Consider the following 13,070-nt stretch of genomic DNA (forward strand, 5'->3'; position numbering starts at 1 on the left):
TTTCACTTTCGTCATAGCTCCCTGATTATAACACTGTACTGTACTTATCAAGTTGACAGCCGCGGTTTTACACTGTATTAGGCTACTGTTTTATAGACTAAGACAGCGCTCGGCATCAAAGAGAGGCAGCGATGCCGCAGAAGTTGACCTTGATGAATATTACGACCCGGAACTCAAGGAACCAGCTGTCAAGACAGTAGCACAGGCCGTCCGGCATCCAGAGCAGCTGACAGACTTTGCTCAGTATTATGGACATGAAGAACTTTCTTTCAGATTGAGTAAATTCAATGACATACTACATGAAATCAAGCTTCGAGCTCCGAAATATCAGAAAACTTTAACCGATTCTTTTTTTCTTCTTGAAATCAATATTGTTACGTTACAAGCTTTTCCCGACAGGGAAACGGCTTAGATCAAAGTATACAGCACCTCCCTTAAAGTACACCACGGACATTTTATGGGCATTTTTTTCGTATTTATTGCATTTCTGTTTAAAATTGTTGTCAATAAATGTAAATTGGCTGATTTCCCACTTAAAAACGTTGTTCATTAGCTTCCAGTAGACTTTTATTGCACCTCCCTAAAAGTACACCACGGACATTTTATGGGCCTCTTTATCGTGTTTATTGCGTTGCTGTTACTCATATTTTCAGTAATACGTAAATTGAGTGATTATTTGCACATAAAAATGCTATTTATTGACTTCCAGGGGAGGAAACCTGTGTACAGCGGTCACCCTGTACATAACGGTCACCTGGCCATTTCCCAAGAGTGACCGTTATATACAGGTTTGACTGTATATGTAGCATTCAGTATCGTGACTGAAGTAATAGTTACGAAATAATAGTCTTCAGACATTTTAACCCCGGGGCATGAAGATTCCTCGTCACGGTAATGGTATCGTGCGTGTTTTCAAACAACTAGGAATCGACAATGGAGAGACAAGACGACAAAACCAAGCTCGTTTTGAAAATCCTGGTTGTTCTACTGGCTTTGCTGTCTCTTCCTCTGCTCATCGCATTAATTGTAGTCGCAACAAAAGATAAAACTGAACCAGTGGAAAATGAATCGTCCTCTGCGGGCGTCAAAGAGTTCTGCCCGGAGGCAACAAAGTTGACATTTTCACCAGCACGCTCGTCAGGTCTATACAACGACTTATCCAAGGATGATATCATCGCTGTGCGAGATTACATTCTCAGTCAATCGTCTCTGATGATTCTACAACCCTGTCAATTTCATTGGCTGCAAAGATGATTGAGGCATGACATGGAAATTCATTTGGTTCTTGTTAATTGCAGTGTCCTGCCGTGTCAAGTTGAGCGCGAGATTAATAAAATGTTTTTAGAAAAGGGAGGAATTAATAGCTTAAATATCTTTCCGAGGAATGTATCTTAAGCCACTTAACTGCTTTACCCAGAATATACCCTGGCAATTGTTTATATGTCTGTATTTGTATCATTCGGTATCGTGTCTTACGGTGGCCCAAAACTGTCACGGCAAAACAAAAAGTCACGGCACTACAAACTTAACTGACGGGAAGATAATGTTATCTGACGGCAAAACAAAATTAACTCACGGCAGTGCACCATTAATTCACGACAAAAAGAAATTAACTCACAGCAGTACACCCCTAATTCACGGCAAAACAAAGTTAACTCACGGCAAAACAAAGACTAGTGAGACAATCTCAGATAGTGCAGAGCGCAATTGATAGCTCTGGTACAGTAGTCCCATAAGTACTCACCCCTACTCGGTTCACTTCCGGTTTGTGTCTATCTTGGTAGTCTGCTACGGCTTTTCCCCTTTGCAGTGTGTATGTTTCAAGGTTGTATTGTCATTCAAGGTCCAAACATTACGCACAAATTAATTACTACTGGTGCTTTAAGTTGATTTTCGTTCATTTTAAATTCAACAATACGCTGAAGCAGCAAACGTGACAATTTAGCTCTTCACGCCAACTTTGTAACTTGATACTTTTGTTTTCCTCGCAAAGCCATGTAATATGAAACCCCTGTTTTCTCCAAAACATACGGAAGATGTCCTTGTTTTTTGGAGATAAATGAAAGAAAGTTAAATATCTGATGTAGTGATGAAGAAACGGAACAGAGACGATGTTTTACTAAAAATGCAAATTTCTACCGATGAACAAGAACTAATTTAATTATCAGATAGTCACGAAATACCACTTTCTTTTTCTGTTGCCACCTTTGTTGTTAACAATAAAACAATTCAAAATTAACACACAACGATATTGATGGCTGAGAAGCTTTTCAACGAAAAGTATTGAAGATAAACAGCGCTACTTGGCCGATATGAATGAGTCTCCTCAAAGACTGATTAAATTAATTTGCGCTTTCATTAGGTGCCACGGCGTCTGCAGCAATATTTGAGCATTTTCCTGGTTTCTTTTGTTACAAATTCACAATTTGCGGAGTATTAACGCCACTAACTTGAGAACTTTTTGGTCTCTCTTACAGACACAATTAAGGCAAGAAATAAACAAGTCGCTAAGGAGAAGCAATATATTTGAACTCTGACAAGCACACTATTGTAGATTGAAAACAGCAGATGATATCTGTTGAACCGACCTGTTTGTAATTCTAAAAGCTACGCAGCCACAGTAACGTTTCACTTTTGCAATAAAAAGGGACAACTGGCGCTACCTGAAAAATAACTGCCGTCCTTGGTCACATGACACGATATATAAAATACTGCGTGTAAAGATAGTGTATAACACTAACAATGCTAGAACGCATGCGTCTTACATGTTGAGCTCTACCATAAGGAAAACCACTCAACATTTGTGCGTGATTCCGTATGCAATGTATCCTTCACCTAATATAGAAGCCACGAACCCTAACTAATCTACGCATGCATTTAGGGCAAATTAGTTTTGTTCTAAGGAGAATGGTACCACAAGGAGAGCAAGGGGTTACCTGAAACAAATATATAGCTTTGCGATGTTCAAAGTTAAGCGACGGCGATGGGATGTGTTTTACGTAGAGTACACATGTACCTTTCCCACCCTACTCCCATTACTTCCTTGCCTCTAGACTAATTAATTAATTGAAATTAATTAATTAAACAAACATTAAAGTTTACACCTTAGCGCCATAGGGCCATAGTGCCATAGCGGCTTAGTTCCTTAGCGGCAGGCAACCCCCATAACCATCCCAATAGTGCACTCTGCACTAAAAACAAGTTGCTCAGCGGTTGTTGTTCGCTTTTCAAATGGTATGTCGTGTAACAGTAACACACTGCTCGCTCGGAGACCGCCATTTTCAGTGCAGTGTTCCTTATCTCGAGCTCATGATGTTTTGCAGCTCTTGTGGTTCGTTAGTCGATCAAAATGCCAACTTTTGCAAAGACTGTGGTAAAGGTACGTTTCTTAATCTAAAGTATTCGTATTTGCATCTCTTTTAGTTATACACAGGGTGACCGCTATATACAGGGCCGTTATATGCAGGTTTGACTGTAGATTTATACTAATAAACAATTAGATTATGAGCTCGAGATTTTTATTGCGCGATAGCTAACTAGGGCGCAGCCCGAGTCAACTATCACGCATAGAAATCGAGAGCGAATAATTTCATTGTTTTAGTATAACTCTATTAGTCGTGCCAAACGTCACCTAAATCCTCTTCATTCTCGTCCCCAGTGCTACTCGTCTTAAAATGTCATTGACGAGTAGCTCTGGATGCACCCAAAAATTCGAATTTTTTCATTGGCTGACAAAAAATGAATGCGCAGCAGAAATGAAAATTACAAACCTCTACGCATTCCATTTTACTTCCGGCCCAGATGGCGGCACCTTCGCTCAGTTGACACAGGCGCGCTTAACGAAAAAACAAATGGTGACCTTTCCCGATCGATCCGAAGGAATCGTTAAAGTTTCCACGTAACCAAAGGAGTACGTTGCCTGCGACGATGTCATTCACGATCGTAATCATCATCCTTTGTTGTAGCAGTGGAGAAGGTGGGAAGAAACGTTTAGAACTCTGAGAATCAACCAGCTAATACAACAATTACTTTGTCGCTGACCATACCCCAAGAAATCATAAAATTAACTTTGAATCGGCAGTGGGTTTTAAGAAACGTTCGTCTTCCTTTATGAAAAGCTCAAAAGGAAACTTAGAGCCAGGTGAAAAGACGAAGAAATATCACTCTTGCTAAGCAAATGTGGCACTGGAAATGCGAAGGTGAGTGTGTTTTTCTCTCTCTGAAAGATCAAGGAGATCAGATTCTAGCAGTCCAAAATGTATTGATATTAAATTGCCAAAATGAGTCAAAGGTCCGTGTTATAATACTCTGCTACGTACCTGGATGATGTAGCAAATGGTCTGAACATGAAGTTTGGTTTGTTTCTTCCACACATTGTTATGTATGTATCTTTTACTATCTGTTAAGAAGCTTCTGCTGTTATAGATATATATAATATCTTTTTTTTTAGCTCCCCTCTCTTTATTATTGAGACCTCCCCTATAGTCTACCCCCAAAAAACACGAACAAACCTTTTGTGGTCAGGCAAGAGTTTAGTTTGCTTTAGAGCCTTCACCCAAATTTATTTTATTTTTTTTTTTATAATTTACTTGTGGAAATGATGTGTAAAGGAAAATAACCATAGATAACCATAGCTGAAATTTGAGGCCCTTTCCTCTCTCCCCACTTTAGTTAGGAAGCAACTGCAACTAGCAAAACTTTATTCTGTCACAATAACATTAATCAGTAAATAACAATAATTTATCATCCATGCAAATAACTGTGAACAAATATAAGAGACAATTATTTATACATGTATAACTGATAACGCATCATCAGGACTAGTGGGTTTCCAAATATAATGTGGGAATTATCTCTACTAAAAACAAATCAAACATTAAAGGTGTACAGAGTTACATTAATATCCCCATAAGAAAAATGTCATAATCTTTTTGTTAGCCTTTGAAAGATAATTTATTTCCTGCCATTATTTACTATTCTTTGTTAATTTTCAGACCATAATAGTGCTACATAAATTCCTCAAAGGATGACCATTTATGGATAATTCAAATAGGAATGTTGTTCTTGCAGTTCAATAAATAATACTGAAAAAAAAGGAGATGGAGAAAGAACCATTGTTGATAGTAAAGCTATGTGGCTGATGTTCTGATCAACCACAAGACGTAGAAAGTATACATTGAGATTTGTTGTTGCACATGGTTGTATAACAGGCTGAAGAGCCTTATTACCATGAAGTAACATGAATTGTAAAAGAGCAATGACATTGCATTGTTTCCCATTCATTTTGTTCATGCAGTTTCCTAAAAAAAAATCTTCCTTAATGTACATTGAGGCACACCAATATGAATCACTCTCTTCACATCAGGAACCTCTACATGTATACCAATGCCAGATACTAATGTTATAGTTACATCATTTTAGCTGTATTATATTTTTCGTAACACCATGTACTCATATGGGAATACTGAAATAAATTGGTGTTGTTGTTGTTGTTGAAAGCACCCAAAAGATTAAGCTTTATATAAGCTGGTTGAAAGGTATAAAATGAACAAAAACAATTACATCGACAAAAGCAGTGGGGGATGGGGGACAAAATGGTGGAATAGCCCTATATCTAGTCTTGTAATGTCTACAGGCTTTTCTCAAGCCTGAATGTACAAAAATCATCATTAGATGTTCCAGATAAGCTAATTAAAATTGCTGCAGAGCCATTATGGAAGCCCCCAGCACACATATATAACCACTCGATAACAACTGGCATAGGACTTTTATTTTTTTCTTGGCGTTTTTCTTAACAAGGTAGTAACCACTTCAAAAGGCCAATTGCTACCCTATACCCTGGTTACCACACACATAGTTTTTTATTCTTTCCATAGCCATATGCAAAATAGATTTCTCTTCTCATATTTATTTAATTATAATACTGATGTAAATTAATTCTGTAAATAATGCACAATAAAAGTTGATCGATTGATTTAATTTGACAGTTTAATGATCTGTTGATTGTGTAAGACCCTTTTTTGTAAAAAAAATAGAACAGAATGGGGTTACTTGAAAAAATGAGGACATGAAAGATCATATGAAAGTGAGCACCTTTATTACATATTCCTTGCAAGGAAACGTGAGCAAAACTCCAATACAACAAAACTTTCCTGAGTTCAACAGATTTTTATTCTGCTACAGCTTACAAACCTATGTAAATAACCAGGAAGTAAATAGTTCTTACCATTAAAAAAATTTTCTCTTCGTCTATCAGCACGGCTTATATTTAAATCCTCTGGTCAGTGATGCAATTTCCACGGCTGATTTCCACAAACGCTTCCGTGTGTCCATGAACAAATTTTACCGTGTCATCGATAGACGTAATACATGCCGTATCCTGATTACGTTGCTTGAAAGCTTTCACAACTGCACCTCGCTCTTTAAACTTCTCCTTTTTATCGAATATGAAGAGAAGAAACAACAAGAACACAGCTATCGATTCCTGAATTTTTCTAGACGGTCCACCACAAAATGCACCGCGAAACCCGTTGGTGAAATATTACACAAGCTGGCAATCGTGTTTGAAGCGGCGACGGCATTTAAGGCCGCTTTCTACTCTCTTTTTAACTCTAAATCACCTAACTTCAGCGAAGTGAAAACACATGTCAGCGTTCCGATCTGTTTACATCTAAAGAATACTCTCTATTCCTCTCTCCCCTCCCTCAGGATTAGTTTCTGAGCATGAGCAGATATGTAGGCCAAAATTACGCATGCGTTACCGGATGTCCGTGATTTACGGACATCCGGTAATGGCTGCTACCAGACCACGTGACCAAAAGAAACGGAGGCTCTGGGGACGAGAATGAATCCTCTTATACTACAACAAAAATGGCGGTTTCCGAGTGAGCAGTGTTACTGTTACACGACATACCATTTGAAAAGCAAATAACAACCGCTGACCAACTCGTTTTCTTTGTTTTGCCGTGAGGGGCGGGGAACACAGCGGTCAAACGTCTGCGCATGTGCGAGCTATGGGGCAACTTAAGGCGGCCAAAATATTTTCATAACCTTGTTCTTTTCGTGGGTCATCGGCATCCTGTAAATGACATTGTCCTTGTTATTTATGTATTTGTTTGTGTTTTAGCTTGTACAACGAGAGCTAACAGAAATAGGAGTTAAAAATTGTTCTACCTTCTGCTTGTTGCAGGTATTTCCTTTCCGCGGTATGTATTTTCCGTGCTTCTCGGATTTTTTGTCCGCCTCGACTTTGCATTTAGTGCACCAGTTTGTCCAAGGTTTGTAGTTTGGAAAAGATTTTCCCACCTGGTCAGGCGGTTTGGGATCGGTATTTTGGCCAGCTATGCCCCCATGACGATGAACATGAACATCGTTTGTAGTTCGATTCATCTCGTTCCTGTGCTTCAGACAAATCCAGGATACGGACGGAATCCTCCCAGTCCTTGCCAAGATTTTTCCAGCTCGTCTGAGCGAAGCCGAATCACTGCAATTGTCTTTTTCTTCTCCAGTTTTTTCTCCGTTTTACACACCGCTTGTCGTCCGTTTCCGGCGTCACGCATCGTGTGATTAATAAAAACAAACAAATGTACACTACGCCGTCGGCTCGTAGCATGACACTGGTTTTCAAGACTTATAAACTTTTTTTGGTAAAGCTTAAAACAAAATGGTAAATCAACAGAATACCGGCAACTTAATTAACTTTGTGCCTGAAACGTCTTAAGTTTTCCTTTTACCTACTTTCTTTTCCTTTTACAGATTTCTATGAACTTTTCATTTTTTTTCGTAAATTTTGCGTGACACCGGTTGTTTTCCATGTTTTTCTTTAAATTTTTGCGCGGGAAATTGGCGCGCGGCTGCCAAAAATGTACCCATTTGCGCATGCCCGACGTTTGACCGCTGTGTTGGGGCGGGGCAGAAGACTCCTGAAATTTTCGTATAGGCATCATCCAACAAAAAATGACGTCACATCCGGTTTAAACTGGGCTTCGCGATTTCGCGGCTCGTTTCACAAAGCGAAAAAATGGCGTTTCGATTACTCACGATTTCACTCTATTTGTAAAGCATCAGTTTCGTTTCATTTTATATTGAGGATGGAAAGATGTTGCAGACACATTACTTCGACTTTTTAAGCAAAAATTTCGGGAAGAGAGAAAAGTTTATTATTGTTTTGAAGCAAAATAACGGAGAGCCTTCCGTCATCGCCGGGCGAATTTTACACATTTGCAAAACTGGTATTGTTCCGACTTTTGGTTCTTGTTGTTCGTGATTTAGTGATAACAATAAGTGCAATAGCCTATAATGTAAACAACAACATGGATGAAGTATTGCTGGCCATAGTTTGCACTGTGTACTACGGGAACATAATTAACAGAAGCCGTTTAGCTCCGAAAGTCGCTGTCACCAGAGCTTTTGTTGCTCTTGGCTCACGTGTATTGGTAGAAGAGACAAGCTGGATCGCATGCTGAAGGTCAGTATCCCACATTCCCACATCTCTCGTTGAAGATTGTTGTTTTCAGTAAGATACAGTACATATATATTGGTACTTTGGGGTCATCAGTCTCTTTCTCTTTGGTGAGTGCTTTTAAAACGCCCAGTAAAAACTTGATTCACGGCATGGAAGCTTATGTCTCGCTGGATCGAAATTCGAGCGAGATTTTTAAGTTCTATTCCTCTTTAAAAGTAATTAAATCAATTATTCAAATCCAAGCTATCAGGGGGAATCTGCCATTGAAGCTGCCCTAAGTTAAGGTCCTGTTTAAGGACCTTACCCTTTGAAAATCGTGGGGGTGTTCTTTGAGGCAACACAGGTCCCATTTATATGGTCACGGGTACCCGAGATAACCCTCTCCCTGAGGCAACTTTATCAAGTGTTTGTAGGTGAAAATGTAGCCCCTGTAAGCCGAGTAAAAGTTGACCCTGCATGATTATTCGTAACTCTTATTAAATAATCAAATGTGCAACTATCCCTCTTTGTTTAAGTTTCCCTCAGTCATTTGATCACAGTGGTTTTTGCTGAGTTAATTTTCTCTTCTTTGATACAAATTGCTGCTTTAAATCTTAAATCTAGGCATTACGTGACACTCGCCATACTGAGAGTTGTTCCATTTAGGCGAGCCAAAGTGGTTACGTATACTCAAAGAAAAGTTGTTGGTTACTTTACCTGCCAAGGCAAGTCAACTTGCTCACCTGAATTGTCTAATCCCTAAGTCTGGTTCGTGATCCTCGTATAAACAGTTGGTTGAATTTTGCAAAGAAATAAGTGAAAAGTTAGCTCCGCCAGGGTAACTTGGGGAAAGGGTTGTCTCTGGCACACAAGAGCCATTCTATTTTATTTCCATTTTCCCTCTTCCTCTTCCAACTGATTATGCGAAATGTACTGTCCAAAATCTTTATGGGTACTGGTGTTTGAGAGTGTCATCTTTATCACTACTGTAGAATGTACCTCACCTTACAGCCACCCCCGTTAACACAGCCATTTCGTTATTATGGGCACTCTATTCTGGCTCAAACAAAAGCCCAGTCGGTCATTTTCTTATTTATTAATTATACAGTCAGATTTTTGTGGCCTTTTGCTGACCAGATTAACAGAATTCTGGCACATTGTAGGAGTAATTTATGCAATGTGTAGTTCCAGAAAATATCCATACCTCCCCCACGGAAGGGAACTTTTCTGAGTCTCCCTCCCCACACCCCTCTGGAAATTCCGATTGAGCTTCATACATTTCTTTAAATTTTTTGGTCTTATAGAACCCTCCACCCCCCAGGAAATTCCAATCCCTTCTGTGGGGGTAGTATGGATATTTTCTGGAACTGAACACTTTACATGTACAGTAAGCAACAGGCATTATTTTGATAGTGAAGTCCCATGCATACATGTAACTCTTGATTATTTTGAGATTTTATCTTTATTATGTCGTCAAGGCAATAATATTTTGATTCCTGCTCCAGCGGGAGGGGGGGGGAACTCTCCTCTATGTGCTATATATAGCTATGTGCAGCCCCAAAGGGTATGGTTATTCAGCTGTTTTGGTCATAAATACTCTAGGGTAAGGCTTTTGCCCTCTTATCTTTAATTTGGTATGTTTTTTAGAATAAGCTACCTCAATTTTCATCATTATCGATAAGACTATCAACAAAAGTCCTTCAAAACTTATGTTTAGGGCCACTGTAGCAGTCGCAACTGTCATAAATGAGGTAGGGAAAATCGCAGATTATGGTCATAAATAGGTTAAGGGTTTAACTTTTGTGAAGAGGGCGGCACTGACCCCCACCCAATTTTTCTGGGATGTACCAAACACATTTTCTTAGCAGTTACTACAGTCTCGCTTTATTAAATCAAAATAGTACTTGCTGCCGGGTACTTTATAAAAGTATAACCCCTCCAGAAGCCTTCACAAAGTACATGTAATGTCAGGTGCTAACAATAATTTTTTTTTGCAGCTGATTAAAATTTAGTATTAAATTGTACTGAACTGGTGCAGATTTAATATACATTATATTTTATCACACTTAGTTCACACTTATTTTAAGACTATTCAGCAGCAACTAGTACCTCTTGTATGACCATGCAGTAACAGTATATTCCAAAAAAAAAAAAATATGTGTATATGTATTACTATCCTGCCTGGAAGAGTGTGTAGAGAGAGCACACAGTGCAGTGCCCTACTGTATGTCTTTTGTTGGGTATAATAATCTTAAATTTAGAAGACTTGTATTGATCTTTTAGAATTCACAAAAAAAGTTGATACCTTGACAACTCTCCTTTGGCTGTGTCACTTCATAATAAATTAGCAGTTTGGTATGTTGTAGCATAGAACTTTAATTAAGTTATCGCACCGGTATCACAGAGGTCATGGGTTGGAATCCAGTTCACACTTTTTTTTTTTTTCAGGCTATAATTTCACCTTTGCTTAAGTTGTGTATAGTTGCAATGATCAATCATGTCTTTATAAGTTAATCAATGTATATATGTCACACTGACTTATACTTTAACATTTTATCTTAAAGTTTCTTTCTTTCTTTTATTGTGTGGTTCTAGAAAATGTCCATACCCACCCCAAGGAGATTATTGGAAATTCCAAGGATGGGGAGGGTTTCAAAAGCCAAACTTTTTAAAGAAAAGTATTAATCAAAATTGGAATTTCCATAGGGATGGGATGGGGAGATCTCTCTTTAATAAATATGTAAATAATATGTACAGACCCATTATCTGATGTGAAGACTGTGCAACATATCCTGGCCAATGAGTTGCTAAGGTGTAGTATCCTTGTTATCAATTTCAAATACCAAATTAAAGAAGATCAGCATGTTAGATGGGAGAGGTGAATTTTTCAAAATATCATAAACTAAAAAAATATATATTTTTTCCAAACTCAATCATGTTAGTAGTGTTAGTGTCTATTTATTTATTTATTTATTTATTAATAAATACCTGTAAAGAGATAGTCATACATTCTTGCAAGTATTCTGGGAGTCTCCCACAGACCATTTATATCATCCAGTCCCCTAGGAAAGTTATGAAATTTATTGTCCAAGTAAGCTACTGAACCATGGGCTCCAGTGGGGACAGTGCTATTACGATGCAATTTGCAGATGTGCTACATAATATGAGCTTAACAGTTTTGTTACCATGGCAACAGACTGCATTTCAGACCTTCCCTGATATTCTAGGCTTTTCTGGCCACCTTTGGAGTTCCATTTTGATATTTGCCAATGGTGCTTCATCTGCATGATCCAGCAAGCCTATTAAATAGTAAGGTCGAAGTCATGGCCTTGATTAATGTTTTTCAAGCTGAAAATCACTGCATTATTGAAATTGGGTTAGAGGGGACTGGAAAAGATTGAGTTGCCAATTGGGAACATATTTTTTATAGCCATATTAGTGTGTTGCCTGTAGAACTATAAGGCTACCAAGTTTCAATGATCTCTGCTGTATATATGGTCTGCACTTGATGTAATATTGGCTTTGGTGTATGAAATCATCAGTCCTCTCATTTGCATATATTTTACACATTTTAAACTTAAATATCTCCAGAACTAATGCAGATATTTGCAAAGGTAAACAGTGCTTTTTGTAATCTATAGTGGAATTCTATTTGATACTCCTAAAAATTCTGAATCAAGGGGTAAAAATTTGATGATAGTAGCATGCCAAGTCATTGAGTTGAATTTATGCTGCTGACATTTACATGTACTGTAAGGTGTTGAAGAGAATTTTGGAGGGGAATTTGGTGTGTTTATTGAATTGCCAGGGGTTGGTTGGCTGGTTTTGTTATTGCTTTGTCATCATATTCCAGGTATTTTTTTTAAAGCAGAGTGGTTGGTAGCAAAAGCAAAACTGGCAATATTCTCACTTACCTGTGTTTCTAAAGTCATGTTTTTAGGTTTTTGTGGTCAATCTATTAGCAGCTGCACTGTCTTAAATTACAATAGAAAAGGTGTGATATTAATTATGTAAGTTATACTTTGGTACCATTCATACCAAAATTATAGTAATTTTCTGGTTCAATGTTTGCCTCTGCATTAATTTGATTAAACTACTGTAGTTTATTTTTTAATCAAATTTAATTCTGTCAAAATGGAGGTGGAAATCTAAGAGCAATAGTAAACTAGACCAACAAATATACGGAGATCTGCCACAATTGCTTTCGTGGCTGGGTGGAGATGAATCTAAGTCAGACCAAAATTAGAAAAAAAATTACTGATTTAATGTGATTATGGAAATGTTGGAGGGTTGAAATGGGATCCTGGCTATGGGAGGGTAGGAATCGGGACTGAGGGGGTGGGTGGTGTGCTTGTGAATGTAAGAACCTCTCTGAAAGTGAAAACAAACTGTAGGTTTGAAAAGTTCAAAGCGGAAGTAAAAATTATGCTTTAATATATCTTGTTTATTAAGGTGGTAAATGAGCAAATACCCACTTACGGTGAGTCATTGAAACAATGACATAATTTATGTTTGTCTTTTCTTAGGTGGTTACTTCCTGGCATATACACCCCTGAGTTACACAGGCATACAATGCTATGATTTAGATGATGCAACCTGCTTTCCCATGTTTAACATACACGTAAGA

General features: G+C 38.1%; 1 protein-coding gene across 1 annotated transcript in view; it reads right to left on the minus strand.

Annotated features, from left to right (window-relative positions):
- LOC145462499 (mitochondrial import inner membrane translocase subunit Tim10-like) overlaps positions 1-13,070 on the minus strand; it is an 81,446-nt gene that overhangs the window by 14,129 nt on the left and 54,247 nt on the right. The window lies entirely within an intron of this gene.

Source organism: Orbicella franksi, chromosome 12 (genome assembly GCF_964199315.1).
Source record: "Orbicella franksi chromosome 12, jaOrbFran1.1, whole genome shotgun sequence".
In the NCBI taxonomy this organism is placed as follows: Eukaryota; Metazoa; Cnidaria; class Anthozoa; order Scleractinia; family Merulinidae; genus Orbicella; species Orbicella franksi.